Consider the following 8,973-nt stretch of genomic DNA (forward strand, 5'->3'; position numbering starts at 1 on the left):
CACCTCGCCCGGCTAGTTTTTTGTATTTTTAGTAGAGACGGGGTTTCACCGTGTTAGCCAGGATGGTCTCGATCTCCTGACCTCGTGATCTGCCCGTCTCGGCCTCCCAAAGTGCTGGGATTACAGGCTTGAGCCACCGCGCCCGGCTCTGTGTCTTTAAATTGGGGTATTTAGCTCATTTGCATTTAAGGTTAATGTTGTTATGTGTGAATTTGATCCTGTCATCATGATACCAGCTGGTTATTTTGCAGACTTGTTTATGTGGTTGCTTCATAGTGTCACTGGTCTGTGTAGTTTAGTGTGTTTTTGTAGTGGCCGGTAACCATTTTTACTTCCCATATTCAGTGCTTCCTTCAGGAGTTCTTGCAAGGCAGGCCTGGTGACAACAAATTCTCTCAGCATTTGCTGGTCTGAAAAATATTTTATTTCTCCTTCACTTACGAAGCTTAGTTTGGCCAGAAATAAAATTCTAGGTTGGAAATTTTTTTCTTTATGAATGTTAATATTGGCCCCAAATCTCTTCTAGATTGTAGAGTTTCCACTGACATGTCTGCTGTAATTCTGATAAGCTTCCTTTTATAGGTGACCTGGCCTTTCTCTCTGACTGCTCTTAATTTTTTTTTTTACTTCATTTCTACCTTGGAGAGTTTGATAATTATGTGACTTGGGGTTGATCTTCTCATGGAATATCTTACTGGAGTTCTCTGGATTTCCTAAATTTGAATGTTGGCCTGTCTTGCTAGGTTGGGGAAGTTCTCCTGGATGATATCCTAAAATGTGTTTTCCAACTGGGTTCTGTTCTCTCCATTTCTTTCAGGTACCCCTATCAGTCGTAGGTTCAGTCTTTTTACGTAACCCCATAGTTCTTTTAGATTTTGTTTGTTCATTTTCATTCCTTTTACTCTAATCTTGTCTGCCTGCCTTATTTCAGCAAGATAGTCTTCAAGCTCTGATACCCTTTCTTCTGCTTAGTGCATTTGGCTATTGATACTTGTGTTTGCATTGTGAAGTTCTCATGTTGCATTTTGAGCTCCATAAGGTCATTTATGTTCCTCTCTAAGCTGGTTATTCTGGTTAAAAAATCCTGCAATGTTTTATCATGGTTCTTAGCTTCTTTGCAATGCATTAGAACATTGTGAACCCCTTTAGCTCAGTGAAGCTTGTTATTACCCATCTTCTGAAGCCTACTTCTGTCAATTCATCCATCTCAGCCTCAGCCCAGTTTTGTGCCCTTGCTGGAGACATGTTGCGATAATTTAGAGTAGAAGAGGCACTCTGGCTTTTGAGTTTTGGTGTTTTGCATTGATTCTTTCTCATCTTTATGGGTTTGTCTACCTTTGATCTTTGAGGCTGCTGACCTTGGGATGGGGTTTTTGTTGGGTCTTTTTTATCGATGATGTTGTTGTTACTTTCTGTTTGTTTTTCTTTTAGCCGTCAGACCTCTCTTCCATAGGGCTGATGCGGTTTGCTTGGGGTCCACTCCAGATCCTATTCATCTGGGTTCCTCACACACCTGGAGGTATCATCAGTGGAGGCTGCAGAACAGCAAATATGGCAGCCTGTTCCCTTCTCTGGGAGCTCTGTCCCGGAGGGACACCAACTTGATGCTGGCTGGAACGCTCCTCCACAAGGTGTCTGGAGACCCCTGTTGGGAGGTCTCACCCAGTTAGGAGGAAAGGGATCAGGGACCTGCTTAAATAAGCAGTCTGGATGCCCCTTAGTGCAGTGGATTTGCTGTGCTGGGGTGAATCCCCCTCATCTGGGCTGCCCTTACTCTCCACAGCCAGCAGGCAGAAATGACTAAGATCGTTTATACATGATATCATGGCCGCCCCTCCTCATAGGGGCTCCTCTCCGAGAGATCAGAGTTCTGTCCATAAACCCCTGGTTGGGGATGCTGAAAATCCCACAGGGAGTCTCCATCCAGTGAGGAGGAATTGGTTGGGGTACCGATTAAAGAAGCAGTCTGACCTCGAACTGTTCCAGCCACTGTGCTGCACTGTGGGGGAATTGCTCCAAGGCTCTTTTCCTTGCTCCAGACAGGTGATCAGGTCTGGCTTAGAGATAGCAATACCATTTCTTGGCTTCCAGGAGGTCCTTGCATCCTTGCTGTGGATCTCCCAATACCTGCAGGTCACAAGGTCACAAAGGCTCTGCCTCTAGAAGCAGAGGATGAACAGCAATGAAGACAAGACCTGGAGCTCTTGCTGTGGGGAGACACCAGTTTAAGCATTCATGTATGCCACCTAGATGCTACTGAAGTTTCTTTGCCTATGGGTGGCATTAACTGTGCTGTCATGCGGGAAACTCCCATCTGAACTGGGGCTTTACGATTTTTGTTACTTTTATTCGAACATGGACTGTGTCCCTGCCTGGCATCTGGTTTTGCATTGGCTGGGCCTGCCCTGAAGGATGCTTATTTAGCACCCCTCTGAGCTGCTGGGATCCCACAACCCTGCAGACAGACAGCTATTTTTATTTTTGTGGGCTCAGTAATAACATTCTTTTCGTCATTTTTTATTGTGTTTATTTGGATCTTATCTCTTTCTTCTTTATTAGTCTAAATAGCAGCCTATCTCACTAATTTTTCAAGAAACCAACTCTTGGATTTGTTGATGTTTTGAATTTTTTTGTGTGTCTTGATTTCTTTCAGTTCAGCTCTAATTTTGGTTATTTCTTGTCGTTTGCTAGCTTTGGAGTTGGTTTGCTCTTGCTTCTTTAGTTCTTTTGATGTTGGTATTAGGTTGCTCATTTGAAATCTGTGTAATTTTTTTAGGTGGGAATTTCATGCTATAAATTTTGCTCTTAACACGGACTTACTTTTGTCCCAGAGATTCTAGTATGTTGTATCTTTGTTCTCATTAGTTTCAATTTTTTTTTTTTTTAATTTTGGCTTAATTTCATTATTTACTCAAAAGTCATTCAGGAGTAGATTTTATAATTTCTTTGTAATTGAATGGATTTGAATGATTAAAAGGATACAAACTTTAAGTTGTAAGATAAACAATTTCTAGGTATAAAAGATATAGCATCAGTGGTGATATGATTTGAATGTGTCCTCCAGATTTCATTTATTGGAAACATAATCCTCATTGTGTCAGTTTTGAAAAGTAGGGTGTTGAAGACATGATTGGATCCTAAGGGCTCTGCTCTCATTAATTGGTTAGCCCATTAATTCATTAATGGATTAATGAGTTAATGGATTAATGGGTTATCATGGGAGAGGGACCTGTGGCTTTATAAAAAGAGGAATAGAGACTTGAACAAGCATGTTAATATGCTTGGCCCTCTCATTATGTGATACAGTGTATCAACTTGAGATTTTGTACAAAGTCCTCAACAGCAAGAAGTTTCTCACCAGATGCAGCCCCTCAACCTTGGACTTCTCAGCCTCCATAACAGTAACAAATAAATTCTTTTTTTAAAAAAATAAATTGCCTGGTTTCAGGTATTCTATTAAAAGGCAACAATAAACTGACTCAGGCAGGTGGTGATGGATGTGTTCATTTGATTTTGGTAATTATTACACAATGTTTATGTACATCAATTCATTGTGCTCTGTACTTTGAATATATAAAATCTTTGTCAATTTAATATTTAAAAATTTTATGTTAATTACCTCCCAATAATTATGCTTTACTTTTATGCAGATTCTTTATAAACGACCTTCAGACCCAGATTTAGTTTGTTTGCTTACCCATTCATTCACAGAATATATATTACACTGTCTTGAAGAATCAGAAGGTTTGGCAGAATGAGACCTATATTCTCAAAAAGCATTGATTGTTGGAGCTCAGTAGTGGCTGCCATCATTAAATCCAGCTGGGGCTCTTCAGTTTACCTCAATTCCTACCACTCCCTGCAGTTTCCATGATTCTAATGCAGAAAGTCAGCTGCCATAACCTCCTGCTTGGACAATTGCTTTTCTCTCAATTGACACATTTAAATAATCTGATTTACATAGCCTGCCTGGATTTTTCATGTATCTGAGTTTGTGACCACATGGTTTAGGCCAAAGCCTCTATTTTAGAGATACTTAAGTCCAGGGAGGTCAAGCAATTTGTTCATGGTCTTACCGCTTATAAACATTAAAATCTAGACTAAAATCTGAATCCTAGCTCATTGTACTTGTTTGTACCTTATTCCATTGTGCAGTTAGGCATATGCAGCACATTGTGATTTTTTGACTAGAAGATATTACGTCCTCCCTTATCAGTGATTTCCCTTTTTTTCCTCTTCCTCCTCTAGACAGAGAAGAAAACCTCTTCTCAGTTGTTGATTATTATAGTCTGGAAGAGTCTTATTTCCTTATGCATGTTCTATTATCCATGAATATACCATAGATTCTGTCAAAAAAAAATGCTGGTTCTTTATGGCAAATGAGCTATATAACAAGACTTTTGGGAGAGACTGAGTTGTTGGAGTCTCCATTATCTTCTATATTGGATTTGTGCTTCTGAGCCTTCCATAATCTGAGACCCAGATCCCACCAGCTATGATTATGACTGGCATCTTCATCCTTGCTCCTCTTGAACACACAAGGCAAATATCCCTGCCCATTTCTTCTAATAATACTTCTAAATATAAAGGTTCCCGATTTAAAATTTTGTAAGGTCTATTATCATGCACTAAGATTGGTCCTGCATATCTTTTCAATATAAATAGAAATAACTTACACAATTTACATTTCATATGGATTTTGCTTGTTTACCCATTAGTTGTTAATATTTTCTAATTTCACAAGTTGATTCAATGAAGCAGAGCTGAAGAGACATTTTTATTTGTTCCAAATTATCATATTCAGATGTCTACTCAGAATACATTTACCAGTAAGGGTCAATATTTCAATTTAAATAGATTTGGATTTTGAGGTCCAATTAAGTGTCCATTAGTTTTGGATCAAGAATGAAACAAATGTGTAACTTAGTCAGAATTCCTTCACAACTTGGGGATCTATAACGGCTTGGGATCTGTACCTTCATTTCCAAGTGTTGTAGTGTTATTCTGAGAAATTTGGTTACTAGAAGCAGAGATTGAGTAAAACATCCTTAGTAGGCACTGGGGAAATAAGAATCTGCTAACATTTAGTCTACATAATTATCTTGTTTCATTTCTGTAAATACCAAGGATTGTACTGCCAAAAGTGTGTATGTATTTTAGTTAACCACAGAAAGAGAATATCAAATTGGCATATGTCTGGAATGCTACTGGTTCTTCCAGAAATTTGCTAAATGGGAAACAGAAACTCTCATCTTATTTAACTTAAATACAATAACCTACATAAACATAACAGTGCCTGGGCTTACAAAGTAGATGCTAATCAATGAGCCAGTCAATTCAAAATGTATTAGTCAATTCATATAGGATTCAATATACTGAATATTGACATTAAATGTTGCTATTTTAAATTATTCACTACTAAGCCAAATTATAAATTAGCCATAGACTCAGAATCATAGGATTTGGGTTGCTAGAAATATAATTTCTTAACTCCCGAGGGAAGAGTTTATATTGTCAGAAAGAGAGTTTGAAATATAACAAAAGGGTAAGGAAAATAACAAATATCATTTTTCCAACAGAGAGCTGATTAAGGTTGAACTCTGTATACCTGAAATACAGGGATTAAGAAAATTGGGCTTAAAAATGGTTACGACAATTTTCCTCATTGTTTTTCCTCAAAGGATTAATGTATAGTTTTTATTGCTAAAAGTATTCAAGAAGAGAAGTATCAGTGTCTACAACTATGTCTAATCACTTACCTGAGGGCAAGATACAAGATCAGATGACTTGAAAACTGAGGCAAAATAATTGTCCCTTCATGGTCCTCACACATCTTCTTTCTTTGGAAAAGAAAATTATTTGTTAAATTGGAAGACCATGATGATGAGGTACGATATCCTGACATCACAAATACTAAAAGCAGCAACTTTCAAGTAGCAATTTCTTCTACATTTCAATTGTTAATCTGTGACAACATACCCTCAAATCATGATTTTCCATGTATGTTTTATGAGTTGCTAACTGCAAGTTGGTACATTCTAAAATAATTTTAAAATTGTAAGCAGGAATATTTTAAAACATAATGAGTTCATGTCCTTTGTAGGGACATGGATGAAGCTGGAAACCATCATCCTCAGCAAACTAACACAGGAACAGAAAACCAAACACTCCATGTTCTCACTCATAAGTGGGAGGTGGACAATGAGAACACATGGACACAGGGAGGGGACATCACACACTGGGCCTGTTGGGGGGTTTGGGGAAAGGGGAGGGAGAGCATTAGGAAAACACCTAATGCATGCGGGGCTTAAAACCTAGCTGATGGGTTGATAGGTGCAGCAAACCACCATGGCACATGTAAACCTATGTAGCAAACCTGCACGTTCAGCACCTGTATCCCAGAACTTAAGATACAAATAAATAAAATTAAAATTAAAATTTTAAAAAAAGATAATCTCACTATTCATCATGTGATAACTGTAAAAGCCTTGGTTTACTTCTTTACATATTTTTTTCTATGCGTATGTTGTATGTGCACATGAACATATATTACAGTTTAACAAAAAATGGAATCATAGTCTAGGTAGATTTCTATCCTGGTATTTTCATTTAAGAATATATCATAAAGATTTTCCATGGCACAGGCAAACATGTTTTCACAGCTGCATAATATTTCTTCACCATACTTTATGCACTCTTTTATTGTTGGAGATTTAGGCTTTTTTTTAAAATTTTTTTATTTTTTATGTTTTAGATGGAGTCTCACTCTGTCGCCAGGCTGGAGTGCAGTGGTGTGATCTGGGATCACTGCAACTTCTGCTTCTGGGGTTCAAGCGATTCTCCTCCTTCAGCCTCTGGAGTAGCTGGTACAGGCACGCACCACCATGTCCAGCAATTTTGTATTTTAGTAGAGATGGGGTTTCACCACGTTGGCCGGGATGATCTTTATCTCGTGAGCTTGTGATCCGCCTGCCTCCGCGTGCCAAAGTGCTGAGATTACAGGCGTGAGCCACTGCACCAGGCCGATTTAGGTTGTTTTAATTTATCGGCATTATAAATAGTACTACAGTGAAGTTCCATGTTATACACATTTTATCCACAAATGCTTAGTTCCTGTGGATACATTTTAGAAGAAAATTACTAGGTTACAGTTATAGGCAATTTTAAGGTTTTGATATATAAAACCACATTGCCCTTCAGTAACATTTTGATTTAACTCTAGTACCAGCAATGTATTTTCTCTGCACCTTATTCAGAGCTAGAATACGTGCATGTATATATATATGTGTGTGTGTGTATATATATGTATATATATATGCACATATATATATATATACTTTTCGCTGTTGGAATGTGTGATAGACAAAAGTAAAGTTTTATTTTTTTTTAATGTCTTGTTAATCATTGTTATAACCCACTAGGACATTAAACTTTGGGTAAATTCTCCAACCTAGTTGTACTGCACAGATCCTGAAACACAATGCTAGAAATGGCAGGGTGATGTTCTTAGATGGTGGTCTTAGGCTCTGGATTCAAAATTACAGATTCTTAGAATGAGAAGAGACTTTAGAGGTTACATAGTCCAATTTATAACCCACTGTGGGGAAGTTCTCCACAATATTCCTGACAGGTAGTTAATCCAGCTTGAATTCAGAATCTCACTACTTCATGCAGCAGCACATTTATAGAAATGTAGTATGTAGACTAGAAAGGACCTTGGAGATTGTGTAGTCTCCCACCTTCTGTTGCCTAAAGCTACACAATTATTATATTTAGGGGAAAATCAGAACTAGAAGTCACCTCTCTGGATTTCTAGCAGGGCTGCCGTGTAAAGTTGCTCAGGCTACAGTGCAAATGGTGCCACCCTGGCATTATGCAACATAGTATACCCGATTCCCAGTCTCCACTACATTATGCTTTAGTTTAAGCCCCTCTTATAACATTGGCTGTCCTTTTCGGGTATTGCTTTCTTACACATTTCCCCTTAAAATGCGTTAGCCTGAATTTAGTATAACATTCAAGAAGTGGCTCACCAGAGTAAAGGGACGTTATCATGTTGTTGTTGTGATTGTACTGGTAGTGGAATCTACACTGTTGTTACTGCAGCATAACTCAACATTTCACTTCTTGACAGCAGCTTTACACTATAATACAAGTCACTCAGTCTTTTAGTAAACTAAAACACCTAGATCATTTTGGTTTCGACAACAGAAATTTATTTTCTCACAGTTTTGAAGGGTAGAAGTCCAAGGTCAAGGTACCAGCATAGTTGGTTTCTGGTAAGGGCTCTCTTTCTGACATATAAATGGCTGCCTTCCCACTGTGCTCTCACATGGCAGAGAGAGAGAGACCTCAAGCTTTCTGGCATCTCTTCATACAAGAGGAAGACACCATAATCCCATAATAAGGGCTCCATGCTCATGACCTCATCAAAACCTAACTACCTCCCAAAGGCCATCACAATGAGGGTTAGGATTTCAACATATGAATTCTTTTGGAGAGACACAATTCAGTCCATAGCAATATCCTATACTACTAAGTAGTTCTGTTTGCCTAGGTACTGATTTTATATATATTTCTGTTAGTTAAACCTTGGTAATTTCATCTCCTACTTTCTTGAACAGAACGCAAATTACTTGAGCTTAGGGAGTTAAACTTAGGTAAGATGAACTCAGCGCTCTATTACAATAACCTCCTTGATAATCTGATTTCAATTTCCTCTTCTCAATTTTGTTCTGCCTTTTCCAGTTGGAAAAGCAGTTTATTATTCGTTAGTCCACCTGGCTGATTCTGATTTACTTCCAGAAATGCTATTCAATTAATTCTTTCTACCTAATGACTGTAATTCTCATTGATCTCATTGACCAGAGGAAAAGTTATGGACCAGAGTTAACAGTTCAAAAAATGATAAAATGATAAAAAAATATTTTTGTTACAAGAAATATAGTTGAACACTTTTTTTTTTTTTTTTTT

At 38.0% G+C, this 8,973-nt stretch overlaps 1 long non-coding RNA gene across 1 annotated transcript in view; it reads right to left on the reverse strand.

Moving 5' to 3' along the window:
* Positions 1-5,756: 5,756 nt before the first annotated feature.
* The window catches only part of LOC108540073 (uncharacterized), a 19,311-nt gene continuing 16,094 nt past the window's right edge, over positions 5,757-8,973 (reverse strand). Inside the window, exon 3 of the long non-coding RNA XR_001888578.1 lies at positions 5,757-5,840. This is a non-coding gene — a long non-coding RNA (uncharacterized LOC108540073). The remainder of the gene's footprint in view (positions 5,841-8,973) is intronic.

This window comes from Rhinopithecus bieti, unplaced genomic scaffold (genome assembly GCF_001698545.2).
Source record: "Rhinopithecus bieti isolate Rb0 unplaced genomic scaffold, ASM169854v2 scaffold_19122, whole genome shotgun sequence".
Lineage (NCBI taxonomy): Eukaryota > Metazoa > Chordata > Mammalia > Primates > Cercopithecidae > Rhinopithecus > Rhinopithecus bieti.